Source organism: Amborella trichopoda, chromosome 12 (genome assembly GCF_054954075.1).
Source record: "Amborella trichopoda isolate Santa Cruz 75 chromosome 12, AtrichopodaSantaCruz75HAP2 v2.0, whole genome shotgun sequence".
NCBI classification, from domain to species: Eukaryota; Viridiplantae; Streptophyta; class Magnoliopsida; order Amborellales; family Amborellaceae; genus Amborella; species Amborella trichopoda.
In genome coordinates this window covers 5,499,736-5,512,414 of record NC_142347.1, presented here as the reverse complement: position 1 = coordinate 5,512,414, position 12,679 = coordinate 5,499,736, and positions in this window count along the sequence as shown.

Sequence of the window (12,679 nt, the reverse complement as noted above, 5' to 3'; positions counted from 1 at the left end):
GTGCATCTATGATTTTACATTTTAAGGTTGCAACCTTATATAAACTTTTCCCTTTCACAAAATATAAAGTGTCCAAAGTAAAATGATGGAGGTAATTTAGTCATATGTATTTTTTAGTCATAAATTTTTTATTTTTTACTTTTTTATATTTTTATATGGTGTGTGATGGTCTCAAGTATACACTAAAATTTCATATGAAACTTGTAAAAACTGAAGTAAACTTCGCATTTTTAATTATCCGATCGACAGTTAGGAGCATATTTTATACTATTCATTCCTGGTCAAGTCATATTATTAGTTTCATTCTTTTTTATAAATATGTATATGGGAATGATCATAGGTATTTTCAATAGTCGGTGTTGAAGTGTATTGGACTTGCCATTTTAAAAATCAAAAGATATCAAAGCCCACTGATTTGGGGATCCTGCCAAGGGTTTTTATGTTAAATTATCTTATGCAAATTTCCCCTTTCTCTCTGATCCCTATTGAAACCTTTATTATTTCTCTCTCTACCCTTTCACCCCCATTTCCGCACGTAATGGCAATTCTTATCTTTCCTCTCTGTCCCTGCAATTCGCCCTCGTCGGTTTTCACCTCATCCTCTCCTTTTCGCTAATCTGCTCTGCCCCTCCACTCTGCAAGAGCATGCTGGAGGAACCGTAAAGATGACATAGAGGAGGGTACAGAGAGCAGCAGAAACCCCTCTCATTGAAATGTCATAATCTTTACCATTCCTGTCTCTTCCCTTTTCCATCACCTCTCTTCATCTATCTCACATCTTCTCCCTCGATATTTTTCCATTCCATCACCCTACTTTCTCTCTCTCTCTTACTGCAACTTCCAATTCTCGATTCGTATGCTACCATAAAAGGATTGTTACCATACATATCTTATTGCCTAAGGTTCGTCTTTTTTCATTCTCTGCAAATACCAGAGGATTTCTCTTTTTAGGTTGTGGAATTGATATTGGATGAAGAGAAGGGTTATGTATCTGTTACAAATTTGGATTTCAAATTAGGGCCACCCATCAAGCATTCAAGAGCCAATTGTATTGTTAACCACAATTTGCTCTTTTCTGTGATTTTTTTCTTGGGTTTTTACATGATTCATGGCTAGTCTCAGAGAGTGCAACAACAACGGTTTAAATTCCTTCTAAGAGTTTAAATTCCCTTAGAGTTGTGATATTTTTTTGAATGATAATAGTTCAGCTCAGCTCTCCTCAAGGCCCAATCCTAGTTTACTATAGAAATTCAATGCCTCAAGGCCCAATCCTAGTTTACTATAGAAATTCAATGCCTCGAGGCCCAAGCCTTAGCTTATCTCTTTTCATGCTAGGGAACCCACTGCTCACATAACCCTCAAACTCCCTATTTTCCCTCTCCTAAAACTACCGTATCAAGGGCCTGTTAATTTGAAAATTGTGTTGAGAATTTACTTGGTTTGGATCCAAAATCCCCCAACCTCTGGATCCTATTTGGCTCTCAGTTTGGATCCAAGATTTGATTCTGACGGGTCGGATCCGGTCTAAAATTTGGATTTGAATAGTAATTGGGATTGAATTCGGGTACAAATGGATCCGATCTGGATCCAACACAGAGTAAAATATTATATATTATTTTATTTATATAGGTTATACATTATTTTTTGTAATATATTATTTTATAGATATAAAATAATATGTAAAATAATTTTTTTAAATCTGATTGGGTCCGGGTATGATTTTAAATTCCATGCATACTTTTCAGATCTGGATTTAGATCCAAATGTTGGATCTAGATCCCTTGAATACTTTTTGGGTCCGAATCCCGACTCAATCCGGCCCATTCTCATCCCTATAGTCTGAGAACAAGAAACACTAAAAACAACCCAATTTTACATCGCTGGATCTTAAAGCTCTGCTTTTGGAGGGGGTTTTGAGGGAAGGATGAATGGTTCTTTAATTTGGCTTTCTAGATTTAGAGCAGGAGGGGGAAGAGAGAAAGAGGTTTGATGATAAAGAGAGAGAGAAGAGAGGGACTCGCTTCTACGAACATTATCAATTGGTGTTCGAAAGAATCTCGTACACCATGGAATTTAAGAAGTAAATGGATGGAAGTAATGTACATTACGACTCAAATGTCGGTATCTTTTCAGCATGTCTATAGGGAGTCAGTATCCTTTCGGCATGTCTATAGGGAGGCAGTATCTTTTCAGCATGTCTATAGGGAAGCAAATAAGATGACGGATGGTCTTGCTAATTCAGGAATTTTGATGGATGAATTGTTCATTTCGGAAGATATGTTTCTTTAATTTTTTTTTTGCCTTTTTCCTTTTATAATGTATTGTTGTAATAGTGTTGATATATTAATGAAATAAATATACTCTTTTTTTAAAAAACAAAAGGAGAAGAGAGGGACACCTGGTTTTTACAGGTAGTGAGAGAGAAAGAATTTGACTTTTCCAGAGAGAGGGGCCGGGGGAGAGAGGAGAAGGTTGGGTTTTTACAGGGAGATTTATTCAGCTGTACACTGGAGATACAAGAGGGCGAGAGACAGAGAGAGAAAAAGGATAAAAAAGAATTTCAAAGGAAAAAAGCATAAAAAACTTTAATACTCCATAGCATGGTGTATTTAAAATACACGGGAGCATTCCCCTTATAGATTTTTTGATGATTTTTTTTTTTTAACGGTGACGTACGACTATATTTTGATGAATATTCTGTAACGTCTACCTTATTTTGTTTTTTTATTTATATTGAACTTATGTTTTTGGAAAAATTATTAAATTACTATGTGCATATGTATGTTGTACACCTTCGGGAGCACACTGTAACAAAAAAAAAAAAAAAAAGTTAAAAGGAAAGTAAGAAGCGTTGCGTTTAATGAGCCGTGGTCAGCTTATTGATACAATATTACCTTTTAAGTCTTACATTGTAGCTTTTTATGGTGCATATTGTTGAACTTGCTGCCTAAGGAAATTTATTTATTTATTACTATTTTTGGGATCTACTTTATATATGATTATTTTAAAAAAGATATGCAAGCAGATAAATCATTCATTTGAAGAATTAAGTCCACAATGTGCTCCTCTAGGAGCATGTTGGGTTCCATCTATTCGAATTTGTGTTGTGTGATTTTAGAAAGTTTCTAGCCACTCTTTTACTCCGTTTGGGATTTGATTGGAACTTAAGTTCCAAACCCACCTTCTACTCAATACTAAATAGTGTTTTAAAACATGTCAATTTGGATCAGAATTGTCTAATCCAAAACCGATTTTCAAAAAGGCAATCTTAATTCCCTGAATAAATCGGGCTAAAGGTTCTTGCTTCAGGCCAACCAGTTTCCATATTTTTTATTTTTTTTCTAATTTTTTTACCCCTCAAATACCTCTCTATACAATTGAGCAGCCATGTATGCTTGCCCAACCCCATACACCCACTACACCATGACCCATTTTTTATGCGTTGTGCCCCTTGAACGTATTAATCACCCACACACCAACTTCACCTGACCCATTTTTTATGCGTTGTGCGCCATCAACCTATTAATGTCCCCGACGTGGGACAAAATATATGCCTGCCCTTAAATCCTCAAGAGCCCATTTGGGCATATGGATTTTGGGATGGATTTTTAATTTCTTGGATATTACTACAATTCATTGTTTGGTTTGCTCAATAGCTAGGATATTAAAATTTCATAGAAATTGAATATTGAAAAATCACTTAACTTTTTCGAGATTTTATTGCCATGCCAAAATCTAATTTTCTTTTTAACTTCCAAGGCCTATGGATTCCACTCGTTGGCCCCTCAATCGGAAACTTAGAGCACATTTGGTAGGTATAAAACTATTTGTGCGAAAACTACATTACACATATTTGGTACGCGGCAAATATGAAAAACTATATCAAATTTTAGAGAGATAAAGTATTGAAAATTCTAAGGAGAGAAACTCTCTCAAAACTTCGTAGAGAGATTATTTCAAGTTTTAAGTTTTATAGAGAGAAACTATATCGAATTCTAGTGAGAGAAAGTACTTAAACTTTTTCAGAGAGATAAATAATCTCAAATTTGGATTTTGAGAGGGAAAGTATTTCCAATTTTAAGTTTTAGAGATGGAAAGCATATCAAAATTCTAGAGAGAGAAACTATATCAAATTTTAGAGAAAAAATAACTAAAAACTTGTAGGGCGTATTTGTTTTTATGAAAGATATCTTCTGAAAAGTTGAATGTTTTTAAATCTTCTGGAAAGTTAAATATTTTGTTTTAGAAGGTTTAAATATGTTATGGGTATTTGTTTAATAACATATATATATATATATATATATATATATATATATATATATATATAAGAAGATACTACAAAATACCTATAAGCGAAAATGAACAGTGATTTCGTCTACCCTCATCACCATCCAAACGTCATCGTACGGTCACATTTATTAGATAGTGTTTCAATTTTCATTTTGTTTTTTACTAATCGGAATCATTTGAAATTTAAAACGTGTGTACATCTTAATGAGACGCACCTATTAAAAAGATATTTCATAAAATATAAATTAGCCAAAATACTCCCAAAAATTTTCGAGGGCATTTTGGTTAATTTATATTTTATGAATTATTTTTTTCATATATTTATTTGGTACGTTTCACTAAGATGTACATACGTTCGAAATTTCAAGTAATTTGAATTTGTAGAAAAAAAAATGAAAAATGAAACACTACCGGACAACTATGACCGTGCGATGAAGTTTGGATGGTGATGAGGGTAGGCGAAATCACTGTTCATTTTTGCCTATAGGCGTTGGGAAGAGTTTTCCTATATAATATATAACATAATATAATATATAATTTATTGTATTTTATATATTTTATTAATATATTTTGTAAGATATTTATATAATATAATAATATTATATATAATATAATATATTACGTATAATATATAATCAATATATATACTATTATGTATTTATATTATTCATACTGAATAATGATCAACAAAAACATTTTGAAAGATTAAGTTCCTATTAATCATTCATGTTTTAGCAACAGAATAAGTCTATATAAGGTTGCAACCTTAAAATGTAGAATTAAAGGTGCACAACAAAAATCCATCATAATAGGTTGTTTTGATGTTTGAAAACCCTCCAATTGATCATCTTGACATCGAGATGTATGAATATGCAAAAAAAAAAAAACAAACAATTTGAGTCTAAAAAATAATATATCTTGCAACACATTATCTGTACTATCCATTTTCAAGATTTTTATGTGTTTATGGATCTACTTGATTTGAACCATTTTTAAAATTTAAAGTTTTTTAATTAGAGATGAAAATAGATTCTCAAGCCATCCTAAGAATATTTTCATACAAAACTTGTATTTAGTATAAAATTTAGAGGTGCGTCTTAATTGGATTGTTTAATGTTGGAACTTTATTGAAACCACAAAAGAATGAGAACTTTGTTAGAAGATTACTTTCGAACTTTTAGATGGAAATCGTGTGTCAAACGGGGAACTTTTGGAAAACTAGAAAGATTTCTTTTAGAAAGAAATTTTTCAAAAAAATAAACACGTTAGATATAGAAATTATTTCAAATTTTTAGAGAGAAACTATCTCAAGTTTAAAGTTTGAGAGAAAAAACATCTTAAAATTTTAGAGAGAGAAGCTATATCAGATTTTAGAGAAAGTACTTGAAATTTTTTAGAGGTGGAAACTATTTTAAAAAAGTTTAGAGAGAGAAACTATCTAAAATCTTAAGTTTTAGGGAGAGAAAATATCTTAAAATTTTAGGGAGAGAAACTATATTAAATTTTCAATGAGAGAAACTAACTGAAAATCTTTAGAGGATGAATATCTCAAACTTTTTAGAGATAAACTATCTCAAATTTTAAATTTTAGAGAGATGACGTATATTAAAATTTTATTATAGAAACTATATCAAATTTTAGAGAGATAAACTACTTGAAATTTTTTAGAGAGATAAATATGTCAAAAATTTAGAGAGAGAAAGTATTGTAAAACTTTAGAGAGAAACTGCATCATATTTTAGATAGAGAAAATACCTAAAATTTTTAGATAGGAAAACTATCTCAAAATTTTTAGATAGAAAAACTATCTCAAATTTTAAGTTTTAGGGAGAGTACATTAAAAATTTAGAGAGAGAAACTATCTCAAATTTTAAGTTTTAGAGAGAGAAGTATCATAAAATTTTAGAGAGTAACTATACCAAACTTTAGGGAGAGAGTACCTAACAAATTTTAGAGAGAGGAACTATCTCAAAGTTTTTAGAGAGAAACTATCTGAATTTTAAGTTTTAGAGAGAAAAAGTATCTTAAAATTCTAGAGAGAGAAACTATCTCAAGTTTTTGAGAAAGAAAGTACCTTAAATATTTAGAGAGAAATTATTTTTAAGTTTTAAGTTTTAGAGAAAGTATATTAAACCATATCAAATTTTAAAGAGAGAAATCATCTCAAAAATTTTAGTTATCCCAAATTTTGAGTTTTAGAAATAAATTATATCATATTTTGTTACCAAACAATAAACATGGAAATGATTCTAAGGAATCAATGAATGTTTTATATTATATCCAAACCAGAGATTTGAGGAATCCATGATATTGAAAATATATAGACTTTCTTGAATTTCAAATATTTAAATTCCTTGTATCCAAACCGCCCAAAAGCTTTTATGAGGTTTTGGAACAGGCATATCATATATGGAAACCAATGGTTTAAAAAACGGATCGGTGACCCGGATCGGGCTCCCAAAAAACTGATTCGGATTGGCGAATCGGCGATCCGGATCGAGAATCGGGTGAATCGGTCAGAATAAAGCTTCAAAAAAATCCGAAAAAATTATTAAAATTCATTATAAATATTGTTTTTTAGGAATTCAATGAGAAATGAGGGTACTCCATTAAGAATTTTCATGTTTTTGAATGAATATGCGAATATTGATATGTTCTTTCCCTGCATGAACCGCCATTCAGCATTTAATTTACATCACACAAAAGGATAAACATAGAATTATCATGGAATAAGTATATCAATATAAATGGACTACAATAAAGCATAAAATTAGTAACATACGATCTAAAAATAAAATGATAGACGACGTTGTTGTTCTTCTTGGTCACGCTGGTGCCATTGATTGAATTCGTTTGACAATTCATTGATTCGATCTAAAAACGAATCATCGATATTAGCGGGCGTCTGACTATTCCCAAATCCCTGAGTGTTAGTGTTTTGTTGTGTTCCCAATCCAAAATCCCCGAAGCTTGTCCATCCTTCATGCTCACCTGCACTGTCGTGCTCATCCCTACACTGTTGCTGTTGGGACTCGATATGTGAATAATATGGCTGGGATAGGGTGGCTTCAGAATCATCATCTCTCTCATTTTCTCTTAGACCCCCTTCCAACTCTCCCTCATTAGGTGCAATATCACCGACATATTGTGGATACATTGGCTGGCTGCTTCCTCTTTCATGCTGCTCATCACTTTCTTCAATATCTTTATCACCGATAGCCTCAAGGAACGCTCTCTTGTGCAACACTGGCTCCTCCTCTTCTACTACCCATTGGTCTGCTGTGTCTGTGACAAATATTGTGTCTAAGTCTATCGGCCCATAGTCTTCAAGCTTCCTTCTTATTTGTCGCTCTCTGAGGTTTAAATTATAATGAACGTCGACTAGTTTATGAAGCTTCTCAGAAGCGAGTCGATTCCTCCTAGTAGTATGCAACCATTGGAACGTACTCCAGTTGCCCTCACAGCCAGTAGCAGAACATGTCTGAGAGAGCACCTTGATTGCTATCCTCTTTAGGTGAGGTGCATCAGTACCATATATCTCCCACCATTCAGCTGGATTAAAATGTAAAAAGCATTGTAAGGGCAAGAACAATTCATAAGATTAAATATATGAATAAACAAAATATTAGCGAGGGGATAACCTGGATCCATCATAGTTCGAGAATTTCTGGCAAGTCTAGTTTCGAAGGATCCTATAGCATCCCTATACATAGCAAGCTAAAACAAATATATTACGTTTTAGTGCATTATTCCTCACAAATATAACAACTCAATGAAGTTCTTACCCAAACATTAAATAATACCTCTTGTATTGCTGCTACTTGGTTTCGATGGCTTCTCTCCAACCTTGCAATAATGTATCTGACCCCTTCCATAATCTTGTGGGGTTGTTCAGGTGTCAAATAGAAAAATTTTGGGTTGAAGTAGTAACCTAAAAAATATATAGGTAGAAAAATGTCATTTACAATTTCATAAAAAGATGATTTAAACTGAAACATTGTAATGATATAAATATATATTTACCAGCATAATGAATTGGACGTCCAAATTTGGTGTTCCACCTCTTTTCTATAATCTCGATCACTTTGCTAGCAAAATTACACTTCTCCCCAATAGCTGGTTTCGCCCTCTCAATACCTTCATAAAGGATACCCATGGTAGCTTTCTTGTCAGCATCCACCATTCTTAACACCGTGACCAAAGGGGCAGTGGCCTCTACAACACTGGAACATCGAGACCAGAACAACCTATTTGAGATTATGTTGTCCACTTTTATACCGGTACTGGACTTCGAGAGGCGGTCATTTAACTACTCTTCACAAGTAAACAATCTCTTTAATGCACCTTCAGATTGTCGAATGGAGTCTACAGCTAAGTAATCGGTCGCAATGCGGGTTATGGCAGGCCTGATTATCTCTTTTTTCTTAGAGTGTTCTCTAAACAGAAATAATATTTTAGAGTGGTTGTATATAAATCTCGACACCAACCTTGCTTCATCTAGAGTCTCTTTCAGAATTTTGATCTCACCGATTTCCTCTAACATAAGATCGATGCTGTGTGCAGCACACGGGATCCATACTAGATGCTTCCTCTTATCCATCAACTTGCTACCCGCAGAAACACATGCACGCGCATTGTCCGTAATAAACTGGACTACATGCTTATCTCCCACCTCCTCCACTATTTGATCATATAGTCGTACGTAGAAGTTTGCATCCTTCTTCGTCCCTGATACGTCTTTGCTAGACAAAAAAGCTGTACCTTTTGGGGAATAGGCCAAGAAGTTTAAAAACTCCTTTTTGCTAACTTTATTCAACCAACCATCACTCATGAGAGTAATTCCTGTCCTTGGCCAACTCTGTTTATATTCTTCAATCCACTTTTTAACTTCCTCTACCTCTTCATTTAATATTGGCCCACTGAGCTCATATGCCGTCGGGGGTTTTACCCCGGGCCCGACTCTCTGGATTGCACTAATCATAGGTGGAAAATATGGGCTATTGGCTGCATCAAAGGGAATCCCTTTATTATAGAACCATTTACCAACATATCTCCCTAACATGTTTCTTGTACCTTTAACCATGCCTTTTAGGGTCATCTGTTGTGACTTAGGCTTTGAGAGAAATGGGTCTTTACGACCATGACCTGCAATACTGGCACTCCTAGATAACTTAGAAACAATTTCTTCAACAACTGATTATCCTTGATACATATTGCCACCAACCCCTCCATACATATTTGAGCTGGGCCCGCCATACATGCTCGAGCTGGGCCCGCCATGCATATCTGAACTAGGCCCACCATGCATATCGGAGCTAGGCCCACCATGCATGTCTGAGCTAGACCCACCGGGCATTCTAAACCCACGTTCCCTCTGATATTGTTCATGTAAACTCAATCTTGTGGCCATGTCCAGCTCATTATTATATTGCTCTTCTAGGTCATAATTATATTGCTCTTCTGTATCATTCCTGCTTGATGGTGTATATAAACTAGCCATCTCCTCATTCATCCTATGTTTGGCAATTTTTTTACCTTTGCTAGCATTAAGAATTGCCACCATCTGTTTTTTTACATTACTAGGGACACTAGTGCATGCAGAAACTTCTCCCTTAACCCCTGCCAAGTGTTGCTTGAACCTATGTACCCCACTACTTATCACTCTTTGACAGTAACTACAAATAATTTTGTCTTTCTTGTTGGGATCAAGTCTGACCCCATGTTGTCATGCAGGGTCTTCTGTAGATCTTGACATGATTCAACTGTTTTAAGATGTAAAAAGTTTAAATTAACCTGACAGTTCAAAAAGAAAAATAATCACCATGTGTAGTGATAATATGTTGCGGTAGTTCATGTAGTCATATTCGTTGTTATTTGTTATTGCAAAATACCTTTTTTGACAATAATATTTTCGTACATATCAATTACAAACATTTAGAATACTACAAAATGCAAGCTCCAAACATGGCTACAACTCAATTATCAAGAATATACATTTTTTGCATTAAAAAATTAATAATAAAAACAATTCTTCAAAGAGCCGGCTAACATCAGTCATTCCAACTAAAAAATCCATGAACAACAGATAAAAAAAATACAGTTTTGTATTAAAAATATAATAACATGCATTTTTTTGCATAAATAATCAATCAACATACAATTTTTTCAACAAAAACTTTAACAATAAAAATTTAAAATATGGTTTAATACCTCATGATAATTAAAACCTTGTCACGATTTTCACATCTTTTCGGAAAATCATCATTTTTCAAAAAATTCGATCATGGAAAAAAAAAAAAAAAATTACAGCAAACTCAAACAATAAAAATTAAAAATTGGGTTTAATACATCATGATAATCAAAACTTTATCACGATTTTCACATCTTTTCGGAAAATTATCATTTTTCAAAAAATTCGATCATGGATTAAAAAAAAAAATTAACAAATTTTCAAAAAGTTCGATCATGGATTAAAAAAAAAAATCACAAATTTTCTAAAAATTATATCATGGATTACAAAAAAAAATTCAATCATGGATTAAAAAAAAAAATCACAAATTTTCAAAAAATTCAATCATGGATTACAAAAAATTCGCTCATGGATTACAAAAAATTCGATCATGGATTACAAAAAATTCGATCATGGATTACATAAAATTCGATCATGGATTACATAAAATTCGATCATGGATTACAAAAAAAAAAAAACATAAAAAAACAAAAAATTCGATCGTGGATTACAAGAACAGAAAAAAACAATTCGATCATGGATTACAAAAAATTCAATCATGGGTTACAAAAAAAAAAAAAAAAACAAAAAATTCGATCATGGATTACAAGTAAAAAAAACAAACATTTCGATCATGGATTACAAAAAAGTCGATCATGGATTACAGAAAATTCTATCATGGATTACAAAAAATTCGATCATGGATTACATAAAATTCGATCATGGATTACAAAACAAAAAAAACAAAAAATTCGATCGTGGATTACAAAAAAAGAAAAAAACAATTACATCATGGATAACAAAAAATTCAATCATGGATTACAAAAAACTCTATCATGGGTTACATAAAAAACAAAAAACAAAAAATTCGATCATGGATTACAAGAAAAAACAAACATTTCGATCATGGATTACAAAACATTCGATCATGGATTACAAAAAATTCTATCATGGGTTACAAAAATAAAAAATAAAAAATAAAATTTGATCATGGATTACAAGAAAAAAAAACAAACATTTTGATCATGGATTACAAAAAATTCGATCATGGATTACAAAAAATTCTATCATGGGTTACAAAAAAAAAAAAAAAAATTTATGTTCTTCACATAGTCTTTTTACATAAGCGATTTTAACTAAAAAATTCACCTCTAAGTGAATAAATTACATCCAATTGAGTATATTTTCTGATAAACAACAATATAAGGAATCAAAACCCTAAATTTTTAACACATTATTTCTAATATATCATGAAAACAAAATCAAAAGGCGGAAAAAAAAAAAAAAACAGCAGAATTTTGGTTCCGCAGACATCTCAGTGTTCATCTCAAATTTCTTGCTGTAATTGACCAGATTACGTAAAATTGAAAATTTTAAATCATACTAGACACAATAAAGATTAAAAACCCTAATTATTGAACTCATTATGTTCAAAATATGCCGTGAAATAAATCAAATGGCGGAAAAAAAAAAAAAAACCCAAATTTCTTACCTGATTTTGTGAACCGAAGCCTTCAATCTCCAAAAAACTCAGTTTTTCTCAACGATTATCACAAATTAGTAACAAAAGGTTTTGATTCACAGCTTTAAGATCAAAATGCCTACAAATTTTAAAAGATTCATGCCCTATTTGGCATGAAACTTTCAGAAAAGGCAGAAACCCTAAACACCAAATTTTTCGTGATCCAAAAACAACAAATTTTTCCACCATTTAATCCTTGAAAAAGCTGAATAAAGCTGTTTATAGCCTGCTAATCAGGTCACATGCCAAAAAAAACAAGAAAAATGATCAAAAAATGACAAATTTCAAAGAATCCCGTGAAGAACACTGTGCAACCCGTGTTCTTCACGGACTCGCCGATTCCGCACAGTGAATCGGCGAGTCACTGTGCGGAATCGTCCGGTTCTCTCTAGAACCGGACGATTTCCGATTTTTTAACCAATCCGGTCCCTTTTCACAATTTTCGAATCGAACCGAGCGAGTCCGGTTCGACTCGACGTTTTTTAAAACGCTGATGGAAACACATAGAGACAATAGGGATGAGGAAAACAATAGGTTTTATGAAAGCTTTGCATAAAGGAAGTCCTTCGCTTAGTTTTGGATTACCGGTCAGGTGTTCTTGGCAAGAAGGAATTTGCACTTCTAAAAATTGACTCCAG